The following is a 16,544-nucleotide window of genomic DNA, read 5'->3' as shown; positions in this document are numbered from 1 at the left end:
GGCTGCACGATTGAGCGTGCCTGGGACGTGAATGGCGCGCAGCGATTTCAGCCGGGGGTGACTCCAGAGGAGCAGACGGCGGGCGAGCTGAGACATGCGGCGAGAGCGCATACCCCTCATGCGGTTGATATACGCCGCCGCCGCCGTACTGTCCGTCCTGACCAGCACGTGTTGCCGCTCCAGCACCGGTAAAAAGCAGTGGAGAGCGAGGAACACTGCCAACAGCTCTAGGCGATTGATATGCCAATGCAGCTGGGCACCCTTCCAGAGGCCCGCAGCCGCATGCCCGCGACACACGACCCCCCAACCCGTGTTGGAAGCGTCTGTTGAAACAACAACATGGCTGGACGCCTGTCCTAGAGGCACGCCGGCCTGTAGGAACGAGGGGTCGTTCCAAGGGCTGAGGGCGCGGCGACACAGCGCAGTAACCGAGACCCGGTGTGTGCCCGCGTGCCATGCGCGTCTGGGGACCCGATCGTGAAGCCAGTGCTGAAGTGGTCTCATATGGAGCAACCCGAGCGGCGTGACGGCGGCTGCGGATGCCATATGCCCCAGGAGCCTCTGAAAGAACTTCAGTGGGACCACTAGTTTGCTGTCGAGCTCCCTCAGACAGTTCAGCAACAGGCGAGCGCGTTCCTCGGAGAGGTGCGCTACCATGGTGATCGAGTCCAGCTCCATCCCGAGAAAAGAAATCCTCTGCACGGGGGCGAGTTTGCTCTTTTCTCGGTTGACCTGAAGCCCCAGTAGGCGGAGATGCCGAAGCACCTCGTCCCTGTGCATAATCAATTGCTCCCGCGAGTGGGCTAAAATCAGCCAGTCGTCGAGATAACCGAGTATGCAAATGCCCGCGAGCCGAAGGGGCGCTAGGGCACCCTCCGCGAGTTTGGTGAAGACCCGCGGAGACAGAGAGAGCCCGAAGGGGAGGACCTTGTACTGCCACGCTCGACCCTCGAACGCAAACCGCAGAAATTGGCGGTGGCGTGGAAGAATGGAGACATGGAAATACGCGTCCTTCAGGTCTATGGCTGCAAACCAATCCCGAGGACGAACGCATTGGAGAATGCGCCTCTGCGTGAGCATTCTGAACGGCAGCTTGTGCAGACAGCGGTTCAAAACGCGCAGATCTAGGATTGGCCGTGACCCACCGCTCTTTTTGGGTACGATGAAGTATGGGCTGTAAAACCCACTCTCCATCTCGGCTGGAGGAACCGGCTCGATTGCACCCTTCGCCAGGAGGGCAGCAATCTCCTCTCGCAAGACAGGGGCGGACAGGGGGTTGACCCTGGAGAAATACACGCCCGTAAACTTGGGGGGCCGTTTCGCGAACTGAATCGCGTAACCGAGTCTGATTGTGCGTATGAGCCACCGCGAGGGGCTGGCCCGCGCTAACCAGGCAGGCAGAGCCCTCGCTAATGGAGTCATCGCTACAATCGCTGACGTACCAGCGGTGGGGCAGCGCGGAGTGGGTGTGCTGATCCGGGAAGCACGAGGGTCCCGCGGAAGAGCTGGAGGAGAGCGATTCGCTCTGGCTCCGCACCCTGACTCCGGAGAGGGGGCTGGAGGGCTGAGGGAAGGGAGACCGTCCCCCCAGCGCTCGTGAGCCACTGGCGAAGCACGTAGAGTCTGCGAGCCGGAAGGCAGCGCGTCCCGGACTGGCAGAACTCGTGCAGTCACATCCGGGGAAGGGAAAAAGTGCTCTTTTACTGATGTTTTGGTGGCACTGAAAAGTACCGTTGTTATCGGGGCCCCGCCCTCCAGCGGGGAAAGAGCAAGTTTCCTCTTCTCCGGATGGCCTGTCTCAGGGACGCTTCGCGGTCCGTTTACCGGACTTAACGGCGCCCTGGGCAGGAGGGGCTGCCGGCTTTCGAGGTGAACGCCGCGCCCGCTTGGCCGGAGGCGCAGGCGGGGGCGGGGCAGCACTCGTTGGCGGGCGCCCTCGGCGAGGAACAGCGGAGGTGGATGGCTCGGCGGGCGGAGCGGGCTTACGGCCACGCCGATAGATGACATTGCCCATCGCATCCGACTGCTCTTTCACCGCCTTGAATTCCTGGGTGAATTCACCGACGGTGTCGCCGAACAGGCCAGCCTGGGATATGGGCGAGTCAAGAAAGCGAACTTTGTCAACGTCGCGCATATCGGCCAGGTTTAGCCAGAGGTGGCGTTCCTGAACCACAAGTGTGGACATTGTCCTCCCCAGCGCACACGCGACGGACTTAGTAGTCCGAAGAGCATAGTCGGTCGCGGTGCGCAGCTCATGTAATAAGCTTGGGTTGGACCCGCCCTCGTGCAGCTCGGCCAGCGCCTGCGCTTGGTAGCGCTGGTAGGTGGCCATCGCGTGCAAAGCAGAAGCAGCCTGGCCCGCAGCCTTATAAGCTCTGGCTCCGAGGGAGGCAGACAACCTACAGGCTTTGGACGGGAGGCGGGGCAAACCCCGCCACGTAGAGGCGCCGCGCGGACAAAGATTGACCGCGATAGCGCGCTCCACTGACGGGATCGCCTCATACCCCCTGGCAGCTCCGCCGTCAAGGGCGGTGAGGGCGGAGGCACTCGCAGCACGGGCAGAGAAAGGTGCCCTCCAGGACTGCGTGAGCCTACTGTGCACTTCCGGGAAGAAGGGGACGAGAGGCTTCGAAGGCTTCGCCTTCTGGTCCTCTACGTAGCACCCATCTAGTCGGTCCGGCCGCGGAGCTGGGGGATAAACCATCTCCAACCCCACGGCCGAAGCAGCCCGGGAAAGCACGGCTAACATGTCCGCTTCAGGATCCGATTTGACAGCGCTCACCTGCCCGGAGGGGGCGAGCGGGTCCGGATCTTCGTCGGACAGTGAAAGCCCACCCTCCGATGCCGCGGAGGACATCTGATCTCCGGTGTCAGCGAGTGTGAGAGCTACCATCTGGTTAGACGGATCACTCTCACCACCCGAAGCTTGGATGGAGCGCCGTGAGGAGCGAGAGGTCCGCGAGCCCGTGGGCGGCGGATTAGCTCCCGCTGAAACCCTCAGATCTGCCCGAGCGCCCGCTGCTTTTTTAGAACAGGAGGCAACTGGGGTGGCTCGTTCTCTTGCGAAAGTTAGCCGCGATCTTAGCTGTGCAACGGTCATGGCATCGCAATGACGACATGAACCGCCCGCGAGCACCGCATTAACATGCTGGACCCCCAAACATGCAATGCAGTGATCGTGTCCATCATCCGGAGACAGGAAACCCCCGCATCCAGAAACGCACAGTCGGAGCGCCATCCTGAAAAGGACGTGCTGCACGACTGTGTTGCTCTTTTAGGAAAGTTGCAACTATACGCACCGCTCTGGAGGACCGGACCCAAAGAACCGCAGGCAAGGGAGTACCCAGCTCGACCGTCTGCCACCGCGAAGACCCACTCTGGACCGGGAGACACACTCGTTCGCTCTGAAGTGCTGATCAGCAAGAGGAACCCTCATCGACTCACTCAGAAAGGATCTGAAGCGAAAAGGATGGCGTCTGCTGGCTTCAGGTGTGCTTATATGCTGAGATAATTGCAGATGTCGCACACCTGCGCAAGCTTACGCTGCCAATTAATTTCTTTCATTGGCCCGTTCAATACTCTCCAGATAAGCGGCTTCTGATCCGAATCCTCCCATTCATGGCACTGAAGTTCCCCAACCGAAGGGGAACTAAGGATAGCTGATGATGTGCTGCATCTTCTTTTGTTTAAAAGTAACTGTGTAGTTACAAATACAGGGAAAATCTGTTTGCTAATTATACATACATGAACACATTAGTGCATTGAATGACTTCGTTTTTGTGAGCTAAACTAGGTTTTTGGGAACTAAGCATTGTATCAGTTGATAAATTTGGTTATTTTCTGTAAATTAAAACAGTTATATAACCACTGCCGGTATTTTTCAGTAAATTTAAAGGATTTTTTTAGCAGTGTAAATAAATTAAAGTTAATTATAAATGTTGTGTTGATTGAACTAAACAACATTACCTTACCTTTATGTAACTAACTTAAGTTCACTCAAATGAATATTCTTTCTTTAAGGTAACTTTACTCGGTTACGTGGAACTTGTTGACATAAAAAAGTTAATTAAAGCCAACATATCATTTTTCTGAGTGCAAGGTCCTCTGTCCACGAGACTGCAATGGGCATTTCTCAATCTGAAAAAAAGTCATGAAAAATAGAATAAATAATTTTAACTCAATGACTCCTTTAATAAAGCACAAAATAGCTCTGTAAATTAATGTAACACTGTTTCTAGAATGTGTGTAATATTTATCTAATATGTAATTGTACAGTTTGTATCTCCAAAAACGAAAAGAAAAAGATAGAGGTAAAGTTGGTTTTATATTCGCACATTCGTTCATTTAGGAGTCTCTATATTGTTTACCATATTACTTTGAATATTCGATCGAAATTAGCATGCAAGTATGATTTGAAAACAATATCAACAATTATCTAATTCACTGTGAACAATGCTGTACTTTGATAATCATTAATCATTGTCTGCTAATATGATTTTCCTATTTAGAATTTGCAAAGAATTTTTTTCTGAAATGATATTATTAAGGAGAATGTCTGAATATCCAAATATAAAACCAACTTTACCTCTATAAGAAAAAAAAATAAGAGGAACTGGACAGGAACATTTCAGGCCTTAAAACCACATGCTGTATTGTACACTAATAATACATTCCCCCACCTTTTAAAATCTCTCTCATAAACGGTCAAACTATAGTAAATTATTCGACGTAAATCTCAAAATACATGCATTTTAAAACACATTATTATTTAAAAACAAGTATGACATGTTTTACATAGATACTGTACTGAATGTACTGAAGCCTAACAAGTTAAGCAAATTTCAACAAACGTTATATCATGTAAACGAAATACACACCCTTTGATAAATCTCAAGCCACTTTTTTTATTGAGGAGCTGGCCTGTTCCTGTTGCCCTCTTCTGATGGCCAAACTCCTGTGCTGGCAAACTTTTTCAGACGTGAAATCCAGTCAGCGTCTGACATGGCTTTGTGGAATTTTTCAGACATTTTTTCTCCTATAAATTAAACGGTTTTAGATTAAAGTATCCAAATTTGAAATACAACACACTAAAACATCAATACGTGCAATTATGTAGATTTTCTTATCTTTTTAAGAAATCACTATCAGAAAAAAAAATCCTGAACTTTAAACAAAACGATGCTGTGCTCTGTCGAATGATGCTGTTTGTCGAAAATCACTGAAGGTCAAGGAACTTTTTTGACCTCTGACCCGCCTCCAGATGACCCTGTTATTCCTTCGTGTACCTTCGGCTCAGTTCGGAAAATTGATTGACATCTGACTAACCTGTTTGACTGCACACCTAGCGGTGAATCTTGGAACGGTTTCTTCCCCAGCTTTACCATTGCCATGACTCTGATTGGTCAAATGTTGAAAATGTTGAGAATTACGGTCCGCGATTGGCTGCAAATGTTGAGATGCTGCAAAGTGATTGGCTACAATGTTGGACCGAATCACTCCGATGGGCTCTCATCTTCAACATCTGTGAAATATTGATGGACAATCCTTTAGCAGATGGCACTGCTAATCCATTGTGCTCTTTAAATCCCATCCTCGTCGCTAATATGTCCTGGCATTCGAGAGAGACTGGTGCTTCTGTGGAACTTGTTTTACTCTCACTCTTTTAGCGTTTTGAAGGATGTTGTTGGAAAATTTTATTACGAAGTGGCCAAGTCCATCGAATCCCATCCTTGTCGTTCAAATGCTTTGGCGTTTGAAAGAGGCCGGTGCTTTTGTGAAAGGTGTTTTACTCGCACGCTCTTATCGTTTTAAAGAATGTTGTTGCAAAAATTCATGTCATCTTTACCGAAAAGAGCTGCAAATACATACAGAAATGCTATAGTCCAGCCCCCATCAGGAAAGGGAGTATATACATGACGAGGTGGCCGAGTCCATCAAATCCCATTCTTGTCGTTCAAATGGCAAAACTGAAAGTCATCTTACCGAAAATAGTTGCACAAACATGCCTTTACAAATATGTGCCACAGTCCGGCCTCCACCAGAGAAAAAGGTGTATACGAGACGAGTTGGCAGAGTAGTTAAGGCGATGGACTGCTAGTCCATTGTGCTTTGCACACGTGTGTCTGAATTCCATCCTTGTCGCTCATATGTTCTGGCATTTGATAGAATGGTGTTTCTGTAGAAGTTGTTTTACTATCACTCCCTTAGCGGTTTGAAGGATGTTGTTGCAAAATTTAATGTCATCTTTATAAAAAAAGAGCTGCAAATACAAACATATATGCCATAGTCCAGCCCCCATCATGAAAGTGAGTACATACATGATGAAGTGGAAGAGTCCATCGAATCCCATCCTTGTCGTTCAAATGCTCTGGCATTTGAAAGAGGCCGGTGGTTCCGTGGAAGGTGTTTTACTCGCAACTCTTATCGTTTTGAAGGATGTTGTTGCAAAATTTAACGTCATCTTTACAGAAAATAGCAGCAAATACATACAGAAATGCCATAGTCCAGCCCCCAACAGGCAAGTGAGTACATACATGACGGGGTGGCCGAGTCCATCGAATCCCATTTTTGTCGTTCATTTGCTCTGTCGTTCATACGGCAAAACTGAAAGTCATCTTACCGAAAATAGTTGCAGAAACATACATTTACAATTATGTGCCGCAGTCCGGCCTCCACCAGAGAAGACGGAAAATACATAACGAGATGGCCGAGTGGTTAAGGCGATGGACTGCTAATCCATTGTGCTCTGCATGTGTGGGTTCGAATCCCATCCTCGTCGCTCATATGTTATGGCATTCAAGAGATCATGGTCTTTCTGTAGAAGTTCTCACTCTTTTAGCGTTTAAAAGGATGTTGTTGCAAAATTTTATGTCAACTTTATCGAAAATAGCTGCAAATACAAACATATGCCATAGTCCAGCCCCCATCATGAAAGTGAGTACATACATGACGGGGTGGCCGAGTCCATCGAATCCCATTTTTGTCATTCATTTGATCTTTCATTCATACGGCAAAACTGAAAGTCATCTTACCGAAAATAGTTGCTGAAACATACATATACAATTATGTGCCAAAGTCCGGCCTCCACTAGAGAAAAAGGAAAATACATGATGTGTTGGCTGTGTGGTTAACGCGATGGACTGCTAGTCCATTATGCACTGCATGAGTGGGTTTGAAACCCATCCTTGTGCTCATTTGATTCGGCATTCGAGAGATCATGGTGTTTCTGTAGAATTTCGTTTATTCTCATTATTTTATCATTTTGAAGGATGTTGTTGCAAAATTTTATGTCAACCTTATCAAAAATAACTGAAAATACAAACATATATGCCATAGTCCAGCCCCCATCATGAAAGTGAGTACATACATGACGAGGTGGAAGAGTCCATCGAATCCCATCCTTGTCGTTCAAAAGCTCTGGCGTTTGAAAGAGGCCGGTGCTTCTGTGGAAGGTGTTTTACTCGCACGCTCTGATCGTTTTGAAGGATGTTGTTGCAAAATTTAACTTCATCTTTACCGAAAATAGCAGCAAATACATACTGAAATGCCGTAGTCCAGCCCCCAACAGGCAAGTGAGTACATACATGACGGGGTGGCCGAGTCCATCGAATCCCATTTTTGTCGTTCATTTGCTCTGTCGTTCATACGTCAAAATTGAAAGTCATCTTAACGAAAATAGTTGCAGAAACATACATTATCAAATATGTGCCACAGTCCGGCCTTCACCAGAGAAGAAGGAAAGGACGTGACGAGGTGGCCGAGTGGTTAAGGTGATGGACTGCTAATCCATTGTGCTCTGCATGCGTGGGTTCGAATCCCATCCTCGTCGCTTATATGTTCTGGCATTCGAGAGATCATGATGTTTGGGTAGAAGTTCTCTCACTCTTTTATCGTTTTGAAGGATGTTGTTGCAAAATTTTATGTCAACTTTATCGAAAATAGCTGCAATTACAAACATATGCCATAGTCCAAACCCCATCATGAAAGTGAGTAAATACATGACGAGGTGGAAGAGTCCATCGAATCCCATCCTTGTCGTTCAAATGCTCTGGCGTTTGAAAGAGGCCGGTGCTTCCGTGGAAGGTGTTTTACTCGCACGCTCTTATCGTTTTGAAGGATGTTGTTGCAAAATTTAACGTCATCTTTACCGAAAATAGCAGCAAATACATACAGAAATGCTATAGTCCAGCCCCCAACAGGAAAGTGAGTACATACATGACGGGGTGGCCGAGTCCATCGAATCCCATTTTTGTCGTTTATTTGATCTTTCGTTCATACGGCAAAACTGAAAGTCATCTTACCGAAAATAGTTGCTGAAACATACATATACAATTATGTGCCAAAGTCCGGCCTCCACTAGAGAAAAAGGAAAAAACATGACGTGTTGGCCGTGTGGTTAACATAATGGACTGCTAGTCCATTATGCACTGCATGAGTGGGTTTGAAACCCATCCTCGTCGCTCATTTGATTCTGCATTCGAGAGATCATGGCGTTTCTGTAGAATTTCGTTTATTCTCATTATTTTAGCGTTTTAAAGGATGTTGTTGCAAAATTTGATGTCATCTTTATCGAAAATAGCTGAAAATACAAACATATATGCCATAGTCCAGCCCCCATCATGAAAGTGAGTACATACATGACGAGGTGGAAGAGTCCATCGAATCCCATTCTTGTCGTTCAAAAGCTCTGGCGTTTGAAAGAGGCCGGTGCTTCTGTGGAAGGTGTTTTACTCGCACGCTCTTATCGTTTTGAAGGATGTTGTTGCAAAATTTAACGTCATCTTTACCGAAAATAGCAGCCAATATATACAGAAATGCCGTAGTCCAGCCCCCAACAGGAAAGTGAGTACATATATGACGGGGTGGCCGAGTCCATCGAATCCCATTTTTACGTTCATTTGCTCTGTCGTTCATACGTCAAAATTGAAAGTCATCTTACCGAAAATAGTTGCAGAAACATACATATACAAATATGTGCCACAGTCCGGCCTCCCCCATAGAAGAAGGATAGTACGTGACGAGGTGGCCGAGTGGTTAAGGTGATGGACTGCTAATCCATTGTGCTCTGCGCGCGTGGGTTCGAATCCCATCCTCGTCGCCCATATGTTCTGGCATTTGAGAGATTATAGTGTTTCTGTAGAAATTCTTTCACTCTTACAGTGTTTTGAAGGATTTTGTTGCAAAATTTTATGTCAACTTTATCGGAAATAGCTGCAAATACAAACATATGCCATAGTCCAGCCCCCATCATGAAAGTGAGTACATACATGACGAGGTGGAAGAGTCCCATCCTTGTTGTTCAAATGCTTTGGCATTTGAAAGAGCCTGGTGCTTCCGTGGAAGGTGTTTTACTCGCACGCTCTTGTCGTTTTGAAGGATGTTGTTGCAAAATTTAAAATCATCTTTACCGAAAATAGCAGCAAATACATACAGAAATCCTATAGTCCAGCCCATATCCGGAAAGTGAGTACATACATAACGAGGTGGCCGAGTCCATCGAATCCCATTCTTGCCGTTCTTATGCTCTGTCGTTCATATGGCAAAACTGAAAGTCATCTTACCGACAATAGTTGCAGAAACATATGTAACCCTAGTGAAATAGTTAAAGTATAATCATATTATTATTATATCTACAAGTCTTTATAAATATGATGAACAAAATAAAATTCATGTATACAAATGTAGTTTGAGGTAAAGTAACAACTAATCGTAAGAGCGGGTTGTTAGCTCCGCCCCTTCCAGCTTGCCACAGAGAGAGAGCAGAGACGAGACCGGTTGGCAAAATAATAGAGGAGCAAACTTGAACAAAAAGATTAAAATACAGTATGTTAAGATTCCCAAACAGTTTAAAAGTGATTGTAGTTGTACTAAATCAAGTTGTACCTGCAAAAGTATTAGTGTATTTAAGAGTGTGTTGAAGTCAGACTGCATGTTGCATTGCGTTTACTGTGCGCTGACGCCATTTTGCAATCGCGTGTGTGTGAGAAGACCATAGAGTGATATAGACATCGTGAGTTTGACAGGTATTCCATTATATTAGCTCATTTTATGGTATACATGTGTGTGTATGTGTTTTATTTGTTCTACGTGTTGTATAATTTGTATGTTTTTGAAATTATTTTGAACATATTAAACTTATTTATATATTCTGGTCTGTGATCATGCCAGGTTTTTTTCTGAGGACATTTTCCCAGTTTCACTGGATTCCTTGTATTGATGGCGAGCCTCCTACGTCGACCTGGAAAATTGTGAAGTACACATATTTCAATTTATCCTCATTTCACCGGATAAAGTAAGAATTTGCCAAAAAGTTAATACCTTTATTAGACTGCGATTTTTTAATGCAGCTCTAAGGACTGATTTTCTTGACGGGGAAAAAACAGAACTTTATCTGAATTGAACTGATTTCACCAATTTTAGAGTGAACAACGACACTGATTTATTTGTGTTATTTTATGGTTTCTTTTGTTTTCACTTGAATTCATTTATTGTGATTTGTGTTTGATTTAAAATAATTGTAAAGTGGGTGCACCCTGGGGTTGTGTATAAATAGTTATGTTACTGATGTAAGTATTGTTTACTAAGACAAATACGAAAAGGAAAAAATTCATACAATCTAAAGTAAAACTATTTTTGTATTTAAAAAATTCAGTTTGTCTTTGGTTATTGCTCAGTTTCACCCCCACCTCCTTTTACTTACCTTGTAAACTTCTGGTTTTATTGTCTGGTCCAATAATAAATAAATATAGTACACCTGTTACACTTGGATGGGAGACCCCCTGGGAATACCAGGTGCTGTAAGCTTTTCGAAGTCTTTCATTTGGCAGCTGATACACTTCCCCGTGTCACAGCTTCGCTGCCATTATTTTTTCTCGCCTTCAAGGGCATTGTTTCTGTCGGTGCTGAGTCGATGCCAGCTGAGCTGCGCTCGGTCCCTGGTGCTGCGCCTGTTTTAAATAGCCAACTCTTGAAAGACTCTCTTGCTTACGGCCATACCATGCTGGCAATACCTGATCTCATCTGAACTCGGAAGTAAAGCAGGGTCGGGCCTGGTTAGTACTTGGATGGCAGACCGCCTGGCAATACCAGGTGCTGTAAGCTTTTCGAAGTCCTATATTTGTGTTACTACCTCTTTGATGTTAGTCTAGGGTAAAGGTAATAACATTTAAAAGGTGTGGTACTGTTACAAGATGATGGGTGAAAGTAAAAGACATAAACAACAAAAGTGATTTAATGTACAAAAAAGTGAAATCAGAATAATGCCCAAATATGTATACAATAAGAAAAAAATATTTACAATAATAAAGTAATAAATTAAACAAAGTATCAAACAAAATTAGGTCAACTTAAGAGTAAGGGGACGCTAGTGAAGCCAAATCAATGAAATTAATATAACAAAACAATTCTAACTCATAAGCAAACCCCTTACCTCGCTAGAAACATAAAAAGAATTATATTCTGAACTAAAACAAAACAAATACAATTGGCATTCACTTCCTTACCTGGGGCCTGTTTCAGTAAGGAGTTTCAAACAACTCGGAGTTTAAACTTGAACTCTGAGTTGATTTACAGAGAAATTAAAAACTTTTTGGTTTCAGAATAGCTGATCTGAGTTAGATCAATCAACTTTGAGAAGACCAATTCAGAGTTAAGCGCGCGCACCGTGACTATAAAAAGACATTATCAATGGAGCGCAGATGTTTTGAGTGACAATGACAACATCTCAAAAAAACAGATCAGCATTTCTTTCTCCAGCTGAACTTGATCTGCTCATGCAAAGTTATAGCAAATATGAGTGTATATATTTAAAAAGAAGCAACCATCAGTGAAACAGAGACAGTTAGCCTGGGAAAACAGCTGCTCAAGTTAATGCATAATTTTTAATTTAAAGTATTTAAATATTTAAGTATAATAAAATAAGTAATGTAATGTGTGACGTTTATACAATGTTTCTAAACTTTTATACACGTTTATCAGTTTTAATAGATTTAACAGTGCACTTGTGTGTCTGCCTTTTTATTGATCAAATGATAGAGGTTGATAACATTTAGAAGGTAAGCAGTGCTAAAAATAATTTTTAGAAAGAATAATAATCCCATTAATCTAGTAACAGTACATGTCAAAGGTTAAGCTAATTATTTATGAAAAAAGAACAAGCCATTCTCGTACGTGACTTTGTTCTGTGTGTGACAAAAATGTAGGCAATATCTAAGTTTCCATCCAAATATATTACATAAATTTGTGCAAAACTGGAATAACACCTAAAAGATGCGAATAAAGCAGCGTTTTCATCCAACAAGTCAAAGAGAACACAATCGTCACTTTCTGATTAACTTGCGCCAAATATCTACAGTAAAAACAGAATTTACTGCGGTAGAAGAAGCTGCGGCAATAATGTTTTATTTAATAAATGTACTTGCGCCTCAGAAGACAATGCTGACACACAATGAACACGTGGGGGCGTTTGAAGCCATGAGACACGGAGATCTTGACATGCTCCAGACGCTCAGAGGTAATTAATAATATACAATAATACTGAAACAGTTAAGGCATTTTAGAATGACTAAAACAACATTTAAGATGTTCTACAGTGTGCTCAGTCTGCCGGTTTGTCCATTCACACACATTTTCATCATCATCTCTAACAAACCATTTTTTAATGCACATACTGTAATTGGTTAAGTGTTTCCTTCGTAGTTCATGCACATCTTTTCTTATCAAATAAAAGTTTAACCTACTCAGTTATGCACATGTTTTATTATGCGTATTTTCAAAAGTTATGTGAATCATGATGTTTCCATCAATCGTTTTAATGCACTTCTCCAAAATGAGCTCTAAAATAGGTGTGCGGAGACGTAAGGCTAACGCCTGTTTCACACCGCAAGCGTCAGCGGCGCGTGAGCAGCGCGTATGTCGAGCAGTAGCTGCACGCAGGCGTTTACCTTTCACACCAGCTGCGTCTGCAGCGCGCAGCTCTTCGGCAGCTGCTGCAGAGATCAACCTATCTCTGTCTATTCTATCAAGTTACCCATGTCTCTCTATATACACTTTTTAAACTTTTCATCTGCACCAAGGCCCCTCCTATGCTGTTTCTTTAACCGGCAAATGTTTATTTTACAAATTCTATAGATCAAATAGTACTGTATGCTTCTCAAGCTAACTTATATGAGAAGTGTCTACAGTCAGAGGACAATCGCCTGTGATATCATGTCATTTGTTTTTTGATTATCAGGTAGCTGTAGACCTAGTTATAATCATATTTATACAATATAGTTATAATGATATTTATACATGATCAAACCAGTGTTACTTTCTCCGCTTCAGTGATGTCCAGCAGCAGAACAACAGCTTGTTAATTCATGCTTGTGCAGATGATGAGACGGATAAAAGTAACCAATGCATGCCATTCTTTTCCTTTTTTTCATGTTGTCAGATTCACAGTGCAAACAGCACCCGGTAGGAATAATTCGAGTGAACATAAAACAAAGCCGATTAAAACTTTCTTCCTCTGCTCAGCTGCACAGAACACAGCGACCTCACATCATCCAGCATGCGTGTCGAACTACACTACCCACAATACACTTCGCTATGGACTACAATTCCCGTAAATATTCTATTTTCCCTCTCCTACAACACTAGTGTGCAACTTAAGCAAAACTGATACTAAAATTGTTTTACATTTGGTTTTGTAGTTCGGGCCTAAATAAATGTTTGTTGCCGTTTTAAATCGTTTTAAGTGAATTTGAATGACTATATATAAACCATTTGACATTATTAACGCATTTATTGGGTAAAATTGCTACTTTTTACTGTCATTCAATGTGTTTTGGTCATTATCAATGCACTGTCTCTTTAATTGAGCGTGAGCAGCGCGTCAAAAATAGACCCAGCGCCGAAACTATCGCTGCACTGCTGCTTCGGCGACGCTCACGCCTCGCTCTGACGCGCTGCTGTTGCGTGCGGTATGAAAGCTGTAATCTGTTAACATGGACGCCGAAAACACACGCGCTGCTCACGCACCGCTGACGCTTGCGGTGTGAAACAGGCGTAAGCATAATAGTTGCCATGCAAGCGTGCTACACAACTCGTTGGGTTGTTCGTCCTGTAGCAGCACGCAAACAGCAGCAGGGGAGACCTGCGCCAGTCACTAAATCCAGCATAGGTGCTCTCAACCCTCCGCCACATACTGTCTTTATGTTGTGCACTGTGTTTTTCATTAGGTCAACTGTGCTCAGGTGTTGTATTAAAATCTGACCCCGGGGACAAATCTGACTCTGATGCGTGCATGTGCACGCAGATCACACATATCGGCTCTTGGCTATCAACTACAAATTGTAGACGTGTTGCTGTAATACATGGAGACTAATTGCAAGGATTTTATTATTTTTTTATTATTATTACTGGGTGACGTGCATGTAAACATGACCGATTATCAGCCATGAAATAAACTTTTGCAAACAATGTGTGTACAACTGTGAAACAATGAGTAAAACTGAAGACCATGTATTAATTACTTTTGTTTAGTTTTTGAGTCACTTTTTCTCTAATTGCATTTTTATCTTATTCAGGACCCCGACAGTAGTGTTCCCGGGAAAAAATTCAGGCGGTGGTGGAAATCCTGATGGACTCTCCTTTTTATTTATTTTCTTCTTCTTCTTTTTTTCTCTCCTTTCCTCTTTCCGTCAAAGACGACAACGTGTGCATGGCAAGCTGTTTTGGCATTGAATCGATAACCTGTACACGTGTCTATTTTCATGTTACTTGTGCTTAATTTTTAGGTACAAGGGTTAAGTACTAGTAACATGAAAATAGATACTAGTACGGGTTCTAGATTAAATGCCAAAACAGCTTGCCATAGTGAGAAATATCCAGCTGCAGGCCCGCAGAACCACACACGTTTCAGGCACACTATCTAGGCAAACTATGTGTGGTAACTAAGTCATTGGGAGCATTATCGCTTGGTTAAAATTGCTTTGTTGTAAACTATAAAAAACAAACTAATATTGTGTCACATTAAAATTAATTACTATAGTTAATCATGTAAACAATATATAATATAGTTATAATTTGAATATCTTAACTGATTATGTCTCTCTCTATATATATAGATCTTTTTATATATTATATATATATATATAATATATTTATATCTATTTATATATATATATATATATATATATATATTTATATATATATATATATATATATATATATATATATATATATATATATATATATATATATATATATATATAAATCTAATATTAATTGATATAAATTGATTATCTTAACTGATTAAATGTAATAAACTAATTCAGGATCTTAATGTTATCATGCTTGGTTAAAATTGCTTTGTTGTAAACTATAAAAAACAAACAATAATGTGTCACATTAAAATTAATTACTATAGTTCATCATGTAAACAATATATAATATAGTTATAATTTGAATATCTTAACTGATTATGTCTCTATATATATAGATCTTTTATATATATATATATATATATATATATATATATATATATATATATATATATATATATATATATATTAGGGATGTGCGGAGCAGCCGGTATTTGTATTTGTATTTGTTGAGGGGGGAAAAGTATTTGTATTTGTATTCGAGTAAAATTAAAAATGGCGCAAAAATATATATTTTTTCTATTACACTTCTAATTTACGTTATAGTGAAAGTATTGTTTAATTATACCCATTATATAAATTATAGACATGCAATATTGGCTGTTGTTTTTAAACATGTGACAAGAAATGTCATTGAAAAGAAAATAACATAGAAGCCATTATCTCATCCATGGTTAAACCAACAACTAATAAAATACCATTGTGAATATTATGAACCCCACCACCACCGTTCTTGTTGAAGGACACTGAATAGACAGAATAAAAACAAATAATACTTCAAAAAACTGTTCTTCTTCTGAAAGAACTTCTTTCCAATGCACAGAATTCCAAAAACTAATATTAACTAAATAAATCTAAATAAACCCTGCCTGGGAGATCTGGCAGAACAAAAGTATTCTATATAATACTAAAAGATACAGCCCTGCTATTGTCATCTGCCAGCCACAAAACAGACACAAAGTTTTTTTTTTTTTTTTTTTACTTTTTTATGTTTGAAACTGACTTGCTGGGGCAGAATGTGGCTGTGTTGATGGTTTGGTGCTTGTGGAGGATTTAGCAGGGCATAGCTGTGCTGATTGAGGGGATTGATGCTTGTGGGGGGTTCACAGACAGTATCAGGAGAGGATGCTTTTAGTGCATGTGATAATACATTACATAGAAGGTTGCGCGGTGGCATTGTGAGTACCACTGTCGCCTCACAGCAAGAAGGTTGCTGGTTCGAGCCCTGACTGGGTTCTCCCCATGTTGGTGTGGGTTTCCTCCGGGTGCTCCGGTTTCCCCCCCAGTCTAAACACATGCAATACAGGTGAATTGGGTAAGCTAAATTGTCCCTATTGTATGTGTGTGAAAGGGAGTGTATGGATGTTCCAAGTGCTGGGTAGCAGCTGGAAGGGCAGCCAC

General features: G+C 42.5%; 2 protein-coding genes and 4 non-coding genes across 6 annotated transcripts in view; 4 read left to right on the top strand and 2 right to left on the bottom strand.

The window, feature by feature from the left end:
- The window catches only part of LOC141381669 (BEN domain-containing protein 5-like), a 495,902-nt gene that overhangs the window by 424,958 nt on the left and 54,400 nt on the right, over positions 1 to 16,544 (bottom strand). The window lies entirely within an intron of this gene.
- LOC137490953 (uncharacterized) overlaps positions 1 to 16,544 on the bottom strand; it is a 245,143-nt gene that overhangs the window by 222,951 nt on the left and 5,648 nt on the right. The window lies entirely within an intron of this gene.
- trnas-gcu (transfer RNA serine (anticodon GCU)) lies at positions 6,697 to 6,778 on the top strand. The gene has a single exon. It is a non-coding gene; the product is annotated as a tRNA-Ser (tRNA).
- On the top strand, positions 7,747 to 7,828 carry trnas-gcu (transfer RNA serine (anticodon GCU)). Its single transcript has one exon. It is a non-coding gene; the product is annotated as a tRNA-Ser (tRNA).
- Positions 9,016 to 9,097, top strand: trnas-gcu (transfer RNA serine (anticodon GCU)). The gene has a single exon. It is a non-coding gene; the product is annotated as a tRNA-Ser (tRNA).
- On the top strand, positions 10,982 to 11,100 carry LOC137494151 (5S ribosomal RNA). The gene has a single exon (XR_011014126.1). It is a non-coding gene; the product is annotated as a 5S ribosomal RNA (ribosomal RNA).

Source organism: Danio rerio, chromosome 4 (assembly GCF_049306965.1).
Source record: "Danio rerio strain Tuebingen ecotype United States chromosome 4, GRCz12tu, whole genome shotgun sequence".
Lineage (NCBI taxonomy): Eukaryota > Metazoa > Chordata > Actinopteri > Cypriniformes > Danionidae > Danio > Danio rerio.
Note: the sequence above shows the minus strand (reverse complement) of the source record. Positions and strands in the feature narration are given on the sequence as shown.